General features: G+C 40.5%; 1 protein-coding gene and 1 long non-coding RNA gene across 7 annotated transcripts in view; one reads left to right on the top strand and one right to left on the bottom strand.

Moving 5' to 3' along the window:
* ptprsa (protein tyrosine phosphatase receptor type Sa) overlaps positions 1–19,463 on the bottom strand; it is a 313,388-nt gene that overhangs the window by 116,671 nt on the left and 177,254 nt on the right. For 3 of the 6 annotated variants that reach the window (XM_085929036.1, XM_085929035.1, XM_085929040.1), the window contains one exon: positions 9,356–9,437. The exons of 1 other annotated variant lie outside the window; for it this stretch is intronic. The gene's annotated coding sequence lies outside the window, so the exon portion shown is untranslated. Of the gene's footprint in view, positions 1–165; positions 690–719; positions 3,080–9,355; positions 9,438–19,463 lie in introns of those variants that run through there. 2 more of the 6 variants (XM_085929039.1, XM_085929038.1) reach the window with 2 other exon arrangements.
* Positions 666–4,266, top strand: LOC147046916 (uncharacterized). The gene is made up of 3 exons (XR_015068046.1): positions 666–3,110; positions 3,187–3,264; positions 3,366–4,266. It is a non-coding gene; the product is annotated as an uncharacterized LOC147046916 (long non-coding RNA).

Raw genomic sequence — 19,463 nt, 5'->3', positions numbered from 1 at the left:
AGAAGAAAAAAAACGCTATAGTGTATTCCACTTTTAAATCAGGCAACTTATTCCCTAACGAAAGGCGAGTGTAACGTAGATAAACATAATTTCCTTCTCCGATCGAAGGCTCCAAGGCAAAATCTCCTCAGTGAAAGAAACCTAAAAAAGTAACACAAAAATAACCTGCAGGTAATCCATGCGCGACAACGGCGCGCGTGGATCTCCAAATGTCTCCTTTCTGCTTTTTTTCGTTATCTCCACGTCGCAGGTTTGCAGTCTTTTCTTCCTAAATCCACCTCGCACGGACCGACTGGGGGTTGGGAGACAGGAGTCAAATGCCCTCCTCACCCTCAAACTCACCCTCTCTCCCTCCTCCTTCTCCTCCTCTTCTCTCCCTTTCTGCGTCTGAATGAAATTACGTTCTGTGCTGCGTTCACAGGCACCTCATAAACTTTGTCTCCTCTACTCTCTTCAATTTCTCAACGAGTTGGTGCGTTCAGTGTCACTTTCAGTTTTAATTATGTCCAAGCAAAATCCATGTAGTGAGGGTATACTTGTTTTTTTTTTTTTCATACTAATACAATTCTTACACTGACTCTCATTGCATTCTGCACAAATGAACACAAGCAGTTTGTCAGTATTAGAAGAAGTTTTTTTTAAGCTGTTGCTTGTTGTTGTTTCAGTAAGAATATTTAAAATACAAACTACAAGTATTTAATTTCAAAGTAATTCCCTACGGTTTAATTCTTTTTTGCCGGCCGTCTCTGCCGATTTTTCCTCAGCAGCTTTGTCATCGTGGCCATCTTGATGTTGCACAAATCCAAAACCGATTCCCATGATGACCTCCCCCCGTTCGACTCAGGAAGCGTAAGCCAAGTCTGGTGATTATAGAGGTTTCGGCAGATCAGCAATGTTCTTGTTGATTAGGAATTGTCAGATGCTCCGAGCATTGTAAACAGATGTGTTGTCATGGTGCATAGAGGAAGCCATGAGTTGTCTCTTCCCTCTTCACATTGAACAAAGCAAACACCGCAGGGTAGTTAATCATCTGACCCGCAATGAAGGGGATAGCGTGGAGTTTGGAGTTGGCTTTGAAATATAGCTATTGTGACACCAGTCCTGGAAACCTTCTGTCTCACCAAGATTATAAATATATAACAGAGGCAAGCATAAGTGCTGAGAGAAAAAAATGAAATTGACTTCCCGGATGTTTTAAAAAGCACACCGGTTGTTAGGCTGGCAGCCCAGGATTTTTTTTCCAGGCATTCAAGCTCTGAACCAGTAAGGTGGGTGGGGCTTCAAGCTAGAAACCCAGTGGTGGCTGGATATGACACCACCATTGCAACTATTTTTTTGAGTCAAGTGTAATGGAGGTAAGTGTTGGACGAATATGTTGAACCTCAGTCCCTCAACCGCTTTAAGAGGGTCCTGGCCAGCAGGCTTGCAGCAAGAGGCTTTAGACTAGCGGTTTAGGGCACTCAACTGGTAAGAATGGTGGTGGTGTGAATTCAGTGGAACAATGGTCCAAACCCCTTTTCAGTGGTGCACTCCTCATGAAATATTTTTTTTTAGCTGAGTACTAGCGCACTTTCAGTGGCGGTGTGTGTGTGTGTGTGTGGGGGGGGGGGCTTAAACAGAGTACTGTGGCGGCATTGTCTGATTGATGGGACTTTGGAATTCCATTTGGAAAATTGGTTCTCTTTAAATAATTTGGAATGAAAAAATATATCTTTAAAAATAATTTGAATTAACGCAACCGTGCGGACATACACACACGCACACACCCCAAAAACACACACACACAAGTGTGCTCCGAGGAGAAGGAATGGGACCTTACTTAGGGGAGGGTAAAGCAGCCATGATTGGCTGCTAGAATTTGAATTTGACCAGTGACAGCTGTTGTTTGTATTCTCCAGCAAGTGGGAGGTTAGAAAAATAGTGGGGAGTCATGCACTAAACTTTAGTGACTAAAGCATCCCAACATTTCCCAGCTAAAAATCTAAACAAATAACAGCCATTATAGCTTGATAGAATGTATAAAGGCAAGCTACTTCACGTAACATCAAAAATGAAAAAAAATGTCTGTATAAACGTTCAGCAAACAACACGACCTGGTTGTGAATGAGTTAATGGAACATACAGGAGCTACAGTACAATTGGGAAAAAAAAAAACTGTCTGTAGAGGGAGCCACAATTTATGAGTGCATTAAATGAAAGGCCCAATCGAAGGAGTGCATGGCAATATATTTTGCGTGAACTTTTCGAGGAATGCAGAGGGTAACGGATGGGAAGGGGCCATCTTTACAACGGCAGTCTTTGCAGTTGGCAGTACGCCATTCAGAGCCACAAGTCATCCTTTGGTGTCCTCTAGCTGCTCTTTATTCAAAAGCCAGCGTCACATGTAACACACCATAAAGACGTGTAAAAGGGGTGTGAGGAGTCTTAATCAATTTAACTCCTAGCCCCCCCCCCCCAAAAAAACAAAATGGTACGTCGGGTCCGCCGTTGTCTTCTTATTTACACCGAAGCCCCTTATTTAATCTGGCCGCTAAATCTTAGAAGCAAACCACAGGTCTCGATGTCATTCCCCTGGTGGTGTAAGCCTTAACATGGTAAATTTCACTCTGGTAGGGAAATGCACTCAGTGACCGAGGTTAGTGCTTTGGAAGGATAAAAAGAGCACTTACCGCCTGACATGTGCAATCCATAACAGAATAATGAGACTGCTCTACAGCAGGAGCTCGCTCTCGCGCTTCGTTTTGTTTTCCTTGTAAGTGTTCATAAATGCCATGTAAATGCAGAAAGTGGAAGATAGTGAGAGTGCTCAAGGGAGAGTGTTCAATCATTTGCTTCATGTTACAGATTCATGTAACAGTATGTTACTGCGTGAAGATGCTCCCAGTTCAGATAGTGAAACCGCCGGACTTCCTCCTTCAACTGCGATAACCTCAAGAACATATCTTGAACGCTGTGGATCAGGACACGACTGTCAATCCCTGGCTGGTGTGTGTGTGTATGTGTTTCTATACTGGATGTGCCCTGCAATTGGATGGCAGCTAGTCGAGGGTATATCCCACCACTCGCCAAACGTCAAACGATTCTGGTATCCCCCCCCAAAAGGACAAACGGTAAAGAAAAAAGACACAATGTTTCATATATTATCATTCCCTGACACTATAACTGAGCATATATGTTTCACTTAAGGGGCCTCAGAAAAGAAAACAGAAAAAGGAAGTCAGATTACAAAACTAATAGCTAAAAGGTCAAGTTGTTGACCACAAGGTGAGTAACCTTAGTGAAGTCAGGTCTGGACTACACAAAGACTATTGCTTCGTTTCTTATTGTTCTGTTGTTTTCTGCCCGTTTATCAATGTCACCCATAGGCGATGACGCACAATCACCTCTGATAGCAGGAGGCCATCGCTCATGCTGTCTCTGGAGGCGACAACCTGCTTCCAGAATCCATTCTGCTAGTAGACATTACATCACCTCATCCAAAAACACAAGCATATGTCAGTCTATAAATCATTACATTCATGTGGCCAAATAAGTCATCTTAAAGTACTCTTAGATAATTAGTTGTAATTATCCTAAATAATGTTCAACTATCGGATGATGATATACATTTAAGTTCTGACTAGTAAAATTCTGATGAAATTATACAATTCCATAAGAAACTATTTGAATGTCTTGGAAGTCATATTACACGAGGCAATATTTTACATATTTTTTTATTTATTTACCAATTACGTATATGTTTGAGATTGGTATGGTTGTGGCTTTACTCTCATACAGGCACACACAAACACACACACAGTACACACTTTCCACAAACACTGTACAGAAACAGCGACAGGCTGATGGCTATTAGAGTGCAACGATGCTCCCTCTTATCTCCCACTGTGATAGAGATCTACAAAGCGCTTGGGAGAGATTATAAATTCATTACCTTGATACACAAGTGAACACTAGGATAGACAGGAGTGTGACAACAGAGATGGGAGAGCACAGCAAGGGCACTGGGAGGGGCAAGGATGCAACACAGCAGGAATGGAATAAAAGATGACAAAGCTCCCTTCAAATAATGATGTAAGGTGCTTTTTTGTTTGTTTGTTTGTTTGTTTGTTTGTTTGTTTGTTTGTTTGTTCACTTTGTTTGTTTGGGCCATATTTAATACAAACGACCACAATCGTTTAATAGAATTTTGTATCAAAAGTAATGCACTGGAATTTGTAGAAAACATTATGGAATTATAGTTATGATTTTTTGACGTACACTATGGTTATTATTATTATTACTGTTATTTATTGGCAATGTTATTGTCGATAATGATTAAAATCTATAATTACAAATTCTACCTCGTGTCGGTGGCGTCCTTAAGGACTTCATGTCATAAAAGCATTCACTGCAGATATTGCATGACTTAATTTTAATATACTTTGATCTTCCCAGCTTAGAAATAAGATTCTGTTCTGTGTCAACACAATGTTGAATTGTAAAACACTTTCAAACACTGTTTGGTTGAAACATTTTCAAATAACTACAACTGTGATGTGCATGTCAAAAAAAAAAAACCCTGACAGAATAAGGAATTGTAAAGATTTGTTCTTCTTTGTGGTCCAGTGATGCATTATTACTTTATGTGCAAGCTGCGTGTATGTAGCATCCTTTGAATCCTTTGAAGGTACACAACTTGTGCTTTCAGTCTTTTGTACTTGCTCATGCCTCAAAGTGATTTTTAACGTAGCTTTTGGGGTCACCAAGTGTGCTCCTGCTGTGCGTAGAAATAACCATGCCTTTCAGCAACTACATATGCACATGTATGGTAAGGGTGCACATGCACTTCCATACCACAGAGATGCAGCTGAGGTTGATACTGATGAGTGATGCCAGAGGTGGTTTTCTACCAACCTCTTTGCTGGCTCACTAATGGTTTCCTCACTGGCTCGGCTGACCGACTTGCTGCTTCTCAGGCAGCCTTATTTGGTAGAAGGGAAGTGTAGAGGGGGGGTGGCAGGAGGGTAGTGAAGGGGGAACAGTGGTGCTCTGTTTACATGGAGGGTCAGGGGGTCAGAGTACCAGTCTGCCGTGGAGTAAACCCAGAACAGTAAAAGACAGCAAGAGAGCAGGCAAGTCTGATCCATTGGATGGATTGGGGAGGATTTACTTTGTGATTGAGCATCTGTTATAATAAGTAAGATTCCGTGGGTAGATAACGGTACATGTTTGGGAGAAGCCCCGCGGGTGGGGGCAGGTAATTTCCACATAACGTTTACTCATTCCATGATTTATTTATTTAAATATTTATATATTTTTGCTCCAGGGGCCTTGAATAGTTGAGCGGAGGTAGAAAGGAAATTAAAGGCAACCATCCTTATAGTTTTGCTCTTGTCCGCTTGACTGCCTGCATGCCTGCTTGCTTGTCTGCCTGTGTTCCCTGGGCAATGTTTATGCTGTGCCCTGCCCAGGACAGAATAGATTCGCCCACACAGCACTGTGCTCTCAACCAGAACTTAAGTAGGTATGGCAAGCTCGAGCCACAGTCTCATTCACGCTCATTCCTCTGGATTAAGTCCGATGGCCTGGGGAAACACGGCACTGGCTACATTAATAGACCCAAAGATAGCATCTCCGCACCCCACCCTCTATATATACATATCCCTGTCATTTGTGTGAGGAGCCATAAAAGTTTGTTTATTTCTCCCTGAGTTTCACAGGCTACGACTGACTACTTGGGGAACTTGAAACTGCTAAATTGCTGAATTTCTAAAGGTCTCCATGGTGATGTGAAATGCCAAGCAAAGATGAGTTCACATTCAGTATAACACGTCTGAATTGATTAAGCAATTCTGCTGACGTAAAGACAAAAAAAAAAGTGGATGATTTCCAAGAGGGCAGCACAGTGGGCCAGCGGTTTGCCGTGTCACCTCACAGCAAGAAGGTCGCAGTTCTGATCCCGGGCTGGAAACTTTGTGTGGTAATAATTGCATTCTGCCTTCTTCCCACAGTACAAAGGCCTGCATGTTAAGGTACCTGAATATGTGTAAATGTCAATGACTGTATATCTCTGAATTCAAGGGGAGCAAAATTATTAGTTGACATTATTTGTTAACCAACAAAACAAATTAAATACCCGACTCGGACGTAACCCAGATTATTTGTTTTCTTCATGTTCTACTCTTCGTCACAATTTATATCAACCAATTAGTGGACTGCTCAAGCCTACACTAGTGACCCATGATATATAAATGCAATTAATACAACCCTAAAATTGACTGATGGCCTGCTCAGCACTCAATGTACAGGTAATGTGTGTAAACGTGAAAACAAATTAATATAAATACTATGAAAAATGTATACTATAATACTGTATTTAAAAAAAATTGAACCCTTTCCCACAAAGATGACAACGTTGTTTCAATACAAACACCTCCACAAACAACAGCACTGTAAACACTGCAACATCCAAGCCATCATGATCTTGGTGCTGTGGTCCACCAAAATGAAAAGTAAAAAGTCATACTACAGTACATACCTTCTCAAAACTTGCAGAGTGTTTTTTTGAGGGTTCCTCCAGCAAGGCTACTTTTCTCTACATAATGAGGGTTGCACGGGCGCAGTGTGTAGTGACGCCAGTGTTACGATGACGCTGATAGAAGCTCACAAGGCACATTAACCAGCTGATAGCAGTGCGCTGTGAGAACACAATGTCTCTGGATGCCAGCTGTAAAGATTAGCAGAGCTTTGTTTAATTGCGCTGCTAACATCCTGGAAGCCACTCGAGAGTTAACTGTTCTTCCTTTCCTTATAAACTGTCTTTAAAGCTCAGTCAGTGGTTGCCGTTACTTGTTCATTCGAACGCAAAGTCCTGAGCAATTTGCTAAAAGCTTAAAGAGATGTGCTCTGTCCATTTAAGGCACAAGTATTCACAGGAGCTAAGGTGTAGTAACCCCCAAGGGGGAAAAAAAATGCAGCAATTGGCCTCAATTTTACTGCATGTTGAAATTGATTTGATGTTGTAATCCAAAAATAAAAATGGTCCCCATAAAACCCCCAACAGTGCCCCTTTGAGGCAGAATGATACATCAGCCAACTGACCCAAATTGCCTTAGTTAGCGCCAACTCACCAGTTGGGATAAACAACATCAAACATTAGAGTCACTGAACTTTGATCCAATTACATGTTTTCCTGCCTCTTAAAGCACAACAAAAATGCACAATAAATCAGACAGCAAAGTGCATCCTTCATCTGTACATCACTAAAGTTTTCCCACTGCAGCCTAAGCGATGAGTAGTAACGAGAGCTCTCGTGTTGTTCCGATTTAAAAAAAGAGGTGTTGAAAATTTGACACATTTGTCTGACATGCATTGCAGACAATTTATTATTCGTGACAACAGCACTTCGCAGGATCATTTTACACATTACATGACTCAGGCTTCAATTATTTTCCTTTGGAGGCAGTTATAACCCTCAACGGCAATCAGGTAGAATGGAGGGTCAGGTACATGTTTGGGAGAAGCCCAAAAAATCAACTAAATGCATGGCAATGAGACTCAATGTACTTATTTCACTTGGTTCTGGTTACACAATGTGTAAAAAATGTGACTGTAAATATATAAGTATATACCTTTTGAATGAACTTGACTGGGGGAATCATACACAAGTTCCGGTTTGATCAGATTTAAAAAAACAACAAAAAAACTGCTACCAATAATAATACACTCACGCACACACGCTCGCTTAACTTTTATGATAAATGACAAATGCTTAACGTGGAGTTGGGTGACATAAGACCTCACACATCTCACAATGCTTTTTATGCTAAATAGAGGTCTTTCTTTCAAGGTGCTTTGATTTCTGCATGATATAATACTGGGTTAAGCTCTGAGATTTGGAGCAACTTCAGAAAATTCACACTTTGATTGTGCAAGCTCGATGGCGTTTGATGCACATTTTTAGCAGTCAATTCCAGGATGTCCCAATATAGTGGATCTAGTTAACAGGCTGGTAGTTCCTGACTGGAGCGGAGATGAGAAGCACATAGAGTAGTGATGGTTGGCCCTACATCTGCTCTGACACACATTTCCTCCACCTCGTCTACAGTTCGTGATTGTGAAAAGCTCTGCCAACAGGACTTAGAATCAAGTGTTGGTGTACCCAATGAGAAAAGAGTGAGCAGGGTATTAACCGGCAGTAGTCACTCTTAGAAGAGACAGTAATTCAACTCAAAATGAAACTATCTACCATGCAAAGTGCAATGCGAATAGTTTTCCAACCCAACCAAGAAATATGCAGTGATATACATCTGAAGGACAAAGGACCTCTTTAAGTGTCAGTGACAAAGAAAAAAAATTAGCTCGCTCTGTAGAAGCTCTGTAGCTCTGTTCTACACACCTATGTGAAAGCTATCCTCTTTAAAGACCACCAATGTGCAATATTGGATGACAGAAAAGCTGCAGTGCAGGCAGACGTCCTCAAAGCTATTTGGCAGTGACAGGTGGATGATAGTACGCGCTTAGCCTGGGCTCGCCTGTCAATATGAATGGACAGGCGCAGCGCAAACAATTAGTCAAAGGTGACAGTTTGTCACACATCAATCTGTGGAGATCATTAGGGAGAAAGAATATATTTTCAAAAAAACTTAACAACTGTGACCAGGGCTTTTGGAAATTGCAATTATGGTCAAGAGCAATGTGTTCCCGTGGACAGTATGTTGTCCACCTATCTGCTTCCTCAGCCATTTGTGTCTTGTCCAGGTTGAACACATTATTTTTTTGCGATTACTACTGCTCACAAAATTTGTCTCCCTGCTTCCTTGCACTTGGATCCTCATCACTCCACCATGCAAACGTCAAACCCGGACAGAAAATACACCATTGTTATCCTAAAAAAACAATTGTCATATCTATGTTTGATTTCCACATTCTTACATTATACCGTCATATGACATACTTGCAGTGATTTATATACTTTTACAAATTAGAGGCAAGGGATCAATGAATTGTCAGATCCAGAAGATAGTACTGTTTCAGACCAAGTTATAATTCTTAAATCAAAGTCACATGGCTGTCACACTATCTGAAAAAATAATCCCGATGGGATCATAAAAACCTTCTTATATTTTTCCCTTCAAATAGGATTATCCTACACTGTGGCTATTGCAGGTTTGAAAACGGCAATAGCGAAGTGGAATGGTTTCTATAATAGTAGAAATATGAAAAAAATTTTATGAAAAAAAAACAAAAAAAAAAAAACAGCTCCCCCCCAAGACCTATGGAAAGATCTTTTGAAAAACACTATATTCCCTATAGAGAAGAAAATTTCTTCTCTAAAATAGTGGCAAACTGTGCATAAATGCAGGACCCCACTCACCACTGGCTTTTTTTCAAAAGGTCTTGAACGTCATATCTTCAGCTACTCCAGCAGCTTCTTCTTGTTACTTGCTCACGCGTACCTTTAAAGTCGAGAAATTGGAGGAGGGAGAAGGGGAAAACAGGGAAAATGAAAGAGAAACATTAATGAAAGAGACTAGTAAATGAAGTGCTTTTTTTCAAGTGGTGGGTGGAGGGAAGTCGACAAACGCTGAGATGAGTTTATCTCTCATTCTCTCTCCTGGCCCTTTGTGACCACAGCACGGCAGTTCTCAGGCAAAGAGGAGACTTGGTGCTGATTGCCAGAGAGTTGCAGAGCAAATCTACATAAAATCCTTCCGGGTTTTTTTTTTTTGTTTGATCATTTTCTCCTTCACATCTCTAACGAGCCAGGTCTGAAAATGTCAATATACTGTATGTGCGTGCACAATAGTTGTGTAGCCTATGTTTAAATGTGATCAATGCCTTATTGAGCAGTGTTTTCTTGCAAAACAAAAATAAACAATATCCTCATTTGATTTGAAAGTAAAACTCTCGGATCTGGATCTTTGTCCACGTCACCCAATGTGGAGCCTTTACAAAGTCAGAAGAGCTCAACAGTGATGAGTTTCCTCCAGGATAATATTATGAATATCATTTATGGAATACTCAACAGGGGCATGTTTGAGTAATATGAATGCTGAGTCTTCTGCCTTCATGTAAGATTCATCAGTGGCCATGATCCAATTTTCCCCAGGGTATTACAAAGAACTGCATGTGAAAACATTTCGCTCTTGTATGATGTTGACTCTCAGGTGCTTTACCAAAAAAACATATTTAGAATATTTATTTGTTCCCATTTACAATTGACATGAGTGTCAGTTTTGCACCTCATGTTACTCGATCGTAAGTGCAGACTTTGAATTTGGATTCATTGAAGCTAGTATTTTGCATATCGCAAGAAAGTGATTGATGCTTAAGAATGTTTCCCTGTAATATTTGTCAATTGAGTGGAAGTAAAACTGGCACTAATCTTTACACCCAGGAGAGCAGAGTACCTGTACACTTACAGTTTACTCGTCTGAACATTTTTTTGCAAAATAAAATAAATAAAAAAAAATATATATAATATAATCTTCTGAAACTTAGAAAATGTTCCTACTGGCTTCTTTACCCTTTCTGTATTTGGGTTTACATAGTCTCCCAGCATCCTCAGTGGGCATCATTACCTCAGTGGTCAACATTCTAATGGGCCACAGGGGTCATGTTGGTGCTTGCTGGCCAATCAGACCCTAACAGGTTGGCTCCAGCGCACTCTAATGGTGCATTGTCTACAGGCCAGTAGAGACTAGGTACAGGTATGTGTGTGGTCGTGCGTATGTGCATGTGGGGTTTGTTTGGGACAGTGATATTGGCCCAAATGGGGGTGAAAATAGAAAAGTATATGCTGTGAAAACTAACACGTAAGTTCAAATATGTGAGAGGGAGGAAAACATGATCTGCAATCCTCCCACATGCTTGGCTGCTAAGACAAGCGCATGGGAATTTGTTTAATGTACAGCATTTATTCAGTGCACACACGCTGTCGTACTACCGGTTCCTCCTCTGCATGAGACACTCCCTTGGCCAGGCAAGTCGCCATTAATCAACCACAATGACGGCTTGGCGGAATAGCAAGGAAGCTAAAAAGTCATTCTAAAGCCACATAGAAGAAAACAGAAAACTGTCCTGGCATCGCAACAATAGCATGTAGGTGGGATCAAACAGCTCAAAGTCTCTGCAAGACTCAGTTCTTGCTGAGGATTTGGGGGCTGGCAGGACAGTTATTTGCACCACTCGTGTGGATAGCAGTTTGTTTTCTCATGACCCTGCAACATATTGGCGTTGCGTTTAGTCACCTTGCTGTGACAGATGGCCAAGCATCATGGTGCATGGCAAATTGGGAAATGAAATGCGTGCCCGGAGATGATTTTGTTCATTTTCCTTTTCAGCGACATGACCACATACATGACATTATCGCTCTCAATGAGCATATTGGCAATGGCCTCAATACTGTTAATCCCGGTCTTTGGCCTTTGTGTTCAAAGTTAAAAGCAGCCAGTCAATAATTTATAATATAATATAATATAATATAATATAATATAATATAATATAATATAATGAGAAGATGCACTGCACAAACACCCAACAATGTACTGGAAAACAAACACTACATTTAAACTTTAAACTTGATTGATTGATTGATTGATTGATTGATTGATTGATTGATTGATTGATTGATTGATTGATTGATCGATTGATTGATTGAACATTTATTGATCCCGGGGGTGTGGAAATTCAAGCCCCAGCAGTATCCATACCACAGAGCGGGTATATAAAAGACACACAGATGGCATGAGCGCAACTCAATAGGCTCTTACGTTACACAATGGCACCACAAAGAAAGCCAGAAAGTGTGAAAGTTAAAAGCCATCAAAGCAGAGCAACAAGACAAAGGAAAAAAAAGTAACAGCGGCAAACCAGCCCCCCTCAATACCAAAGAACACCCCAAAACACATAAAATAGCCTTCACGGAGTCTGTAAACAAGTGTAAGGGCAGTCAAGTTCAACGGCGTCCAATGGACCGTGGTCGTGAATCGGTGAAAACATCACAAAACAAGCAAACGTGTGAGCAGCGTCCTGGGCACCCAGTCGGGGCACGTGCAGATGGTCACCATGGGGCTGGCACGGCGAACGTCGTTGGTTCAGACGAGCACGAGGGAGCGTACCCCCCACAAGGGGGCGCGGCTGCGAGGCCAAGACGAAGGACCCGGTCAGCACCGGCCGGATGAGCAGGAAGCCGTCCTAGACTCACGCCAGCCTCGACCATTGTGCGTAGCCATCTCGGTCCCAGGGAAAAAAATATCTGATCCGAAGCGATCTGCACACGCCGAGGTGCGGTAGAAGGCACCAGCATCGCCGAATTGACAAATAGAAAGATATAAAAAGGAGAAAAGAAGGAAATAAAGAGGAAAAGAGCCTCCATCTGTGGTGTTTAGTTCATTTTTGTTGTACTCAACTGTCATTTGGTCAAACTCTAATATCAATCATTAATTGTCACCACAGAGCAAGGGACGTGAGAATAGTGGACTCAAGAGAGATAGTAATCCAAGTTTGAGATGAGACACGGATGGAGAAATGTGAATCTGATGGGACACTTCGAAAGGAGAGAATACAGGAGAGGCGTTGGAGGATAAGGAGGAATAAGAAGACCCAAAAGGAATTTGCAAGCAACAAGTGTATAGTATGTGTGACTGTATATGTGATGGACAGAGGAGTAGGCTGAAGGGGTAATGAGCTGGCAGAGTGAGGTAAGCGCAATAAAGGTAAAAGAAAGCGCAGAGGCGAAGGCAGAGCAGTCTGGAGAGTAAAATGATTAATCACTAAATAAAGACAATTGACTGACCATTCATCATCTTCAGAAAATATACACACTGGACAAATGTCAAAGGTGTGGACATATTTTTACAGTTCAAACTGATTTTCCTCTTCACATTTTGGAATTGCTGAGAGGGCAATGTTTCCGTGGTCACGCATATTAGACTACACTGGTAAGTGCATCAGCTCAAGGCTGAAAAAGGCAAATGTAAAAATAATAAGATAGACCTCATGTTTTCTGAATTCAGGAAAAAAAAAAACAGTGAGGTGAGGTATCAGTCAAGGTTTTTTGGATAGAGTAAAAATTACACATTCATTCACTTCACTAATAACTTTCTTTAGTCATTGAAATGTATTTTAAAATACCAGTACTCCAGGCTACATTCTGACCCACATTATACTTTATCACTTTGCTTGTTCTCATTTTCTTCAGCACCCTTCAACAGAAACAGAAATGCACGTCTTGCTTCGTTCAGAACCAACTCGCCTTTTTCCTGTAAAAAGTACCAAGGTAGGTGAATTGATGGGTCGTCTTCTTTTTTTAATGTGCTTTTTTTTTTAAAACGTTCATAATTAATAATTATATTCTATAACTAACCATGATCATTTTGGTTATGATTGTTAAATATCCAGACAGTTGAATCTCTAGTTTTGTGAGGTCTAACACCATTCTTAAAACTGGACTTGAACTTACCTGAGGTGGGTATGTGCCAATACATCATTGTTAACTTGTGCTTTTTTTTTAATGTTGACTACATATGGACGGACTGTGACTGATATCCGATTAGTCCACCTGCCACCTCTATATGGCTCCCTTTCCTAACTAAAAATAAATCATTTCACCTGACAGCATGCAGGTCGATAATATTAATGCCTCCATAAATAATGTTATTGTAGGTCCCTTGTGTTAATGGCTCGTGATATGATGGGTGGGATAAAACTGAGCGGATGTTCTATTGTGAACATGCAGAGCTGGACAGGGAGGGGATAGATGGGCTAAATCCCCTTCAATGCCCTCTGATAAGGCGCAGTGGTGACATTGGGCTGGAAAGGTGCCGAGGTGGTCACATCTGTGTTCCCAAAGACTGCCTAGCAAGTGGGTGGGGGAGTAAATTGTCAGTATATATATATATATATATATATATATGTGTGTGTGTGTGTGTGTGTGTGGGGGGGTGGGTAAGGTTAGGACACAGTGGATTAATTATGAATTATTTCCCAGGTAACATGTTTATGACTGCTACTCTATCTGGCTGTCTGATTTTCATCTGACGTGCTGTAAATACTGTTGGGGGTTAAGTCAAGGTAGGTTCAGCAAAAGGATGTTAAATAGGTTAAAGATAATAAACAACTGGAATGGCATGTTTCTAATTGGAGTGTGGGTTTATAAATGTAAACATGTCACAGAAAATAGATTTTTCTCCAGGTAGTAGCATTTAGAGTCCGCAACAATGACAATATAGTTTATGTGCAGTGAGCCCCGGATATTCATGGTTCGGCAAATTTGCCAATTCGTAGACTTATTTTGCAATATCTAAAGTTAATTGGCGAAGTAAAAAGCATGCCTTTTCGTTGTTTTTCTGGTCAGACCAAAGCCATGTCACACATAAAAATATTGCTCTGATGCCATCAGGTGTTATCTTGGTGGCAGGCACCTGTATAACGCTTAGGCAGGAGCTTTATTTAGTCAAGCACTTTGTCGACTAAGAAAAGTGCTTGGCCGCCATCTTGTGGCATCAATAGATAATTATAAACGTTTTGTATGGGCGTCAATTACTTGTAGATTTTCACGCTATTCACGGAAGGGTTTTGTCCCGATCCCCGACAAATAGTGAAGGCTCACTGCACAGCGCAATCTGGAAAAAACTTGCCAATTCAATTTAGCTGCCAGGATACTGCTTTTTGTTGTTTTGTTATTCCCTGACAAATGGCAACAGCTCATAAATAACTAAATGGATGAATAAATCACTGCTGACAAATATTAAACAGTTTTCATGCACATCTTTGGGGAAGGTGGAGGCGGTATTGAGCTGTGTATGATTGACAGGAAGCACACACATAAACTTTCAGATATCACTTCACCCATTCTACATGAATCAAAGCAACTCTTTAAAACAAAACTCTATCCTCAAACCAACAAAACACACAATAGTGGCCAATTCTGGATACAATTTCCAGTCTGACTTTTGATGCACCATGATGTACAAACACACATTCACAGACACACACATGGGCCTGGACCAGAGGTTTTGCAAAGCCCGGATCATCCATGCTAATCCACACTCATTAAGGATGAACTGCATGATAGCATGCCACCACCAGCAGCCTTCACGCCCCCACCCATCCCCTTTTTACCCTACTTTCACCCACACAAACAACCACCCCGCCACTGTGGATAAGTGGCAGCTTTGATAGCGATTAGAATAAATTACTCTATGCATGTTTGTTGCCCCTGCTTGAGTACACAGAACACCTGCCACACCTGGTGATGTAAATCGGGCCGCATATAATTAAAAGTGACAGCACTTTTTGTTTCACACTTCCAGCGCTGCTGTGTGTTCGGGAATTAGGGAGGTAGGCGTACCTTGCCACCATCTTCATACCACTGTCTCTTCAAACAGCAGAATGATCCAAGATGAAGTGAGTTAAGGGTCAACAAGGTCAGAGAATCAATTTGCGGTTGTAAAATGTAAAAGGATTCAAATTTAGCAAACCTTATATTAATTATTCAAGTCCTTCCACTGTTGCACGCCACGGACAAGAAATTGTTTCTGCACATTTGTTTTACCTGTTCGAACATGAAAAGATTTTAAGGTGCCCTGCAAAAGGAGTGTACCGACAAACCCCTTGGGCTGAACAGAAAAATGCCACACTGATACTTCTTCTTGCAATTTTCTGCCTCCAAAGTAAATCTCTCTGTTTGAGCATCTTAAATAAATTAAAGCTTTGCCATCCTCCCAAGATGTAACTGTTCTCCTGGCCCAATTAAATATTTAAGCCCATTTAGGTGGTTGCCCGGTGTAACTTGAAGCAGTGCGGTTTTAGGGGGTGATATCCAATCTTAAAAGTGGCGGTTGTGGCTTTGGGCCTCCCCTATGGACTTGGGAAAGGGTCTCAGTGTTGATCTAGTGATGTGCTAATTGGTGTGAAAATGCTGAAAGTCTTAAGGATAAAAGACTCTTCATTTCAAGACAGTCTTTTCCTCAGGATAACTGACCGAATGGAAATTGTGAGTCCGCTGATTTTAGCTATGCCGTTTTTTTGGAGGAATACATGAATCATGAGTTTACCGTAAATCAAAAGCTTCCAAGTACAAATTGGAGTTATTAGTAAAACTGATATCAATCTGCATGGCATGGCGACATGTTAGTATTAATCCGGTAGACCGGCCGTCAATTTTATGTGGTTGGAATCACCTGTGACCATGTCGACTATCATGATTCTGCATCCTCGGATTCTATGGAGCTAATGGTAAGCAAAGTCAATGTAAAAATGGTTTATCAAGGACGCTCAAGATGTTATAGCATTGGGGTGCACCGCCACCTTGAACATGAAGATATTTTACTCCTGGTCAATACTCAAAGTAACCAACCAAATTGAACAATCCACAGCTATGTTAGCGTCTCTGACAGAAGCCCTTAAAAATATCTTCTCTATTCAGTAACCACATTCATTTTCTTACACAGAGTAAGCAGCATGCAAAAAGCAACAGGATTACAAATAACACCATTGCCAAATTCTTAATTATTTACAATTAATTGACTATTAAATAGAGAATTAGCTTTGGAGATTGCATATAAACAATGATGCATTTTTTTTTCTGCTTTAAAGATTTGCAGAGGCTAAAAGGCTAATTGGATGTAAACCTTTTGAAAAGCATTACTCTATAGAATAGGAGCTACTAAGTGAATGTTCTCTAATCATTAAGCAGTTGAGCGAGTGTGTATGTGTGTGTATGTGTGTGTGTAACAGTGTGTAGTATTTAATAGACCCCACCTCACCATAAAGCCAAGGAAAGTGTTTTGTCATTTGACCTTCATTAACATTCTCTATTCATTGCTGCAACAGTGGTGATAAATCAGGAAATGACTCTTATTGTAGTTTCCGCTGGTCTTTGTAAGCTTTTTCTTCCAACATGACTTTCATTACCTTCGGTACCTTTGAACAATAACCCGGGTCTCAATCGAGAACAAATTTGACAAGTTATTTGGAAGACAGAGACTGCACATAGAAAGTAAAAAGCAACTAGCGATAAAATGTGCGTGTAATTTTCATAACAATATGCAATCTGTAACATTTGGCGCTGACCCAGTACCAAAAGAAGCTACCCAGCCTTAAATATACCGTTTGAGAAAGAGCGAATACTATATTTCAGAGAAGTGCCAAACGTTTTGCCAAAATGTAAAAAAAACAAACAAAAAAAACAATAAACATTCACAAAGTTTTAGCCATTCTGGCATCATAATGCAGTTATTATATTTTTATTGTGATATTTATGATTGTTGCTGCTTCTCATTATAATTACACAAATTAAAGATTCATTTTTGAACAATATTCTATTTAATCCCTGTGAAAACAGGACGAAGGTGGGGATATCTGATAAGCACCTTAGACCCAAGTCTCAAGATAATCACTTGACAGGTCCCAACACTCAAACTAAAAGAGACGGAACACAATAGCCTTTTTTTGGAAGAGAGCACTTTCCCCTCCATTGAAGCATTGCTGGATTAACCTAATCAGTAGATTAATCAGACTTGAAACACTGGCGGCTGTGCCGGTGGGGTCTTTATCCGACTATGCCGGGCGGCAGAATTAGGATAGACATTTGGGAGATGACACTCTCACAATGTTCCCCGTAGAGCTCTCTGCTCGCCAAAAGACCCTAGAGGCATTGGGGGGGTATTAGGCTTCCAGTTTACTCAAACTGGAGTTTTGGAACTGGCTCCCTAAGCATTTGTCTCATTATCTTTCAGACAAGCATTTAATTGTTGTTTGGAGCTATTACAACAGTGAATCCTTACAGATGAGTGAGCAAAGGCTATGAACAACATTCCTCACAATCATGCAGTTTAGATGAACCCTATATACCACTTGAGAGGATTTTTTTTACACAGTGTAAACCACTGAATTGTTCCTTTAAATGTAGCCTACAATGCCTATTAAGACTAATGGAAAAACAAAGGAGAAACAGGAGAGAACATAATAACACCTTTCATTCAAGAGCTGTGCTACAGCAAGGCAGGATTAAGTCATGGCATAGCAAGCAGACTCCAATCAACTTCTTCCACTTGATCAATGGATGCAGATGGGGGTCGCACACTGTCCTCACATAATTGTGAGGGAAATCATTTTTCAATTGGAGCTTTGGCTCTCTAAATCCCAAGGGTGTTGTTGTTAAACAGAAATCCTTAACTGTGGCTGCTGGGGCAGGGAGGAAATGATGTCTCATGAAAAACATTTTTACTTTACATGACAGACATGTCGGTCAATATCCAGATTAATTCTGACTTCATTTATACTGTAATATACAGGAAAAACTATTGTCCGACATCTCTTGTTCGTCTTTACACTTAGCCATCAGCTAAAATGGTTGTGTTTGGGATTGAGACATCAAGAAAGTTGATTTGTTTCAAGTTATAGCTCTTTATAAAACACTTTTAGTTTATTCGATAAACATGGCTGTCATATTGATTGAGACAATTCCGGGACGGTAATGCGAATAGTTGACAAATGCACCCTACTCATCCCTCTACAGTCTACACCCTTCAAACGGCTACGTTCAAAATTGGACTGATCCAGGACAATTTGACCCATATAGGTATATAAAACTTTGTCAAAAAATGGCTCAAAACACGTAACAGATTTGACCACTTGAGGGGTTAGACACTTTGAATGATACCAAGAAATGCAGAAACAATCTCCTTGCACAGAATGCACACAGGAGCTTTCAACTAACCCTAACCCTAACCCTAACCCATTCAAATACAGCAACATACACAGTAAACATATATTGTGTTTTACAACAATACTAAACAATAGCAATTAATCATTTGCGTATATTATCGAGCAGTCAAGTCGAGCTCGACATTTAATTAAGAGACACGTGCTTTTCAAAAACAAGTTACGCCGGTAAATGTCTTAATATAGAAAAAAATTAAATACGCTCAGATATAGGACATTTTGAGAACTGTTCCACCCCGACAAGAGTCACAGTTATGACACTCACATGCATGCACACACATCCTTGCACACACTTTCACAGTTGAGGCAATGTGGAGCCTGTGTTGCTATTATGTGAAAAACGGTCATCACATCAGGGTGGTTTTCTTACGACCCATCAACACAGTGGGATAATACAAACAGCCATTAGCAGAACGGGGAGAACATATGCACAGCTAAAATACATCTCAGCTAGCAGGCTTTAGCTATCATTAATAACTCGATGTTAAACAAAAGATGAGGAGTTAAGTGTTTTGCGTATAAATAGATCACTGGTTGTTAGAAGCTACATTGAAAGAATTACACCTTATCAGCTGTGTTCTTCTATGAACAAAAATAATAAAAAATATAAATGGGATTTCAATCCGGCTCTCCATTTCTCACCCATGACTCAAATTACTGTGTATGAAGCGATTTGCTGTTTGCTGAAAACTCATATTATTACACCATGTCAGCTCTCTGCAAAAAGTAATCCACACTTTTATTACTTTCAG

Source organism: Syngnathus leptorhynchus, chromosome 13 (genome assembly GCF_054491065.1).
Source record: "Syngnathus leptorhynchus isolate UIUO chromosome 13, UIUO_Slep, whole genome shotgun sequence".
Classification (NCBI taxonomy): Eukaryota; Metazoa; Chordata; class Actinopteri; order Syngnathiformes; family Syngnathidae; genus Syngnathus; species Syngnathus leptorhynchus.
Note: the sequence above shows the minus strand (reverse complement) of the source record. Positions and strands in the feature narration are given on the sequence as shown.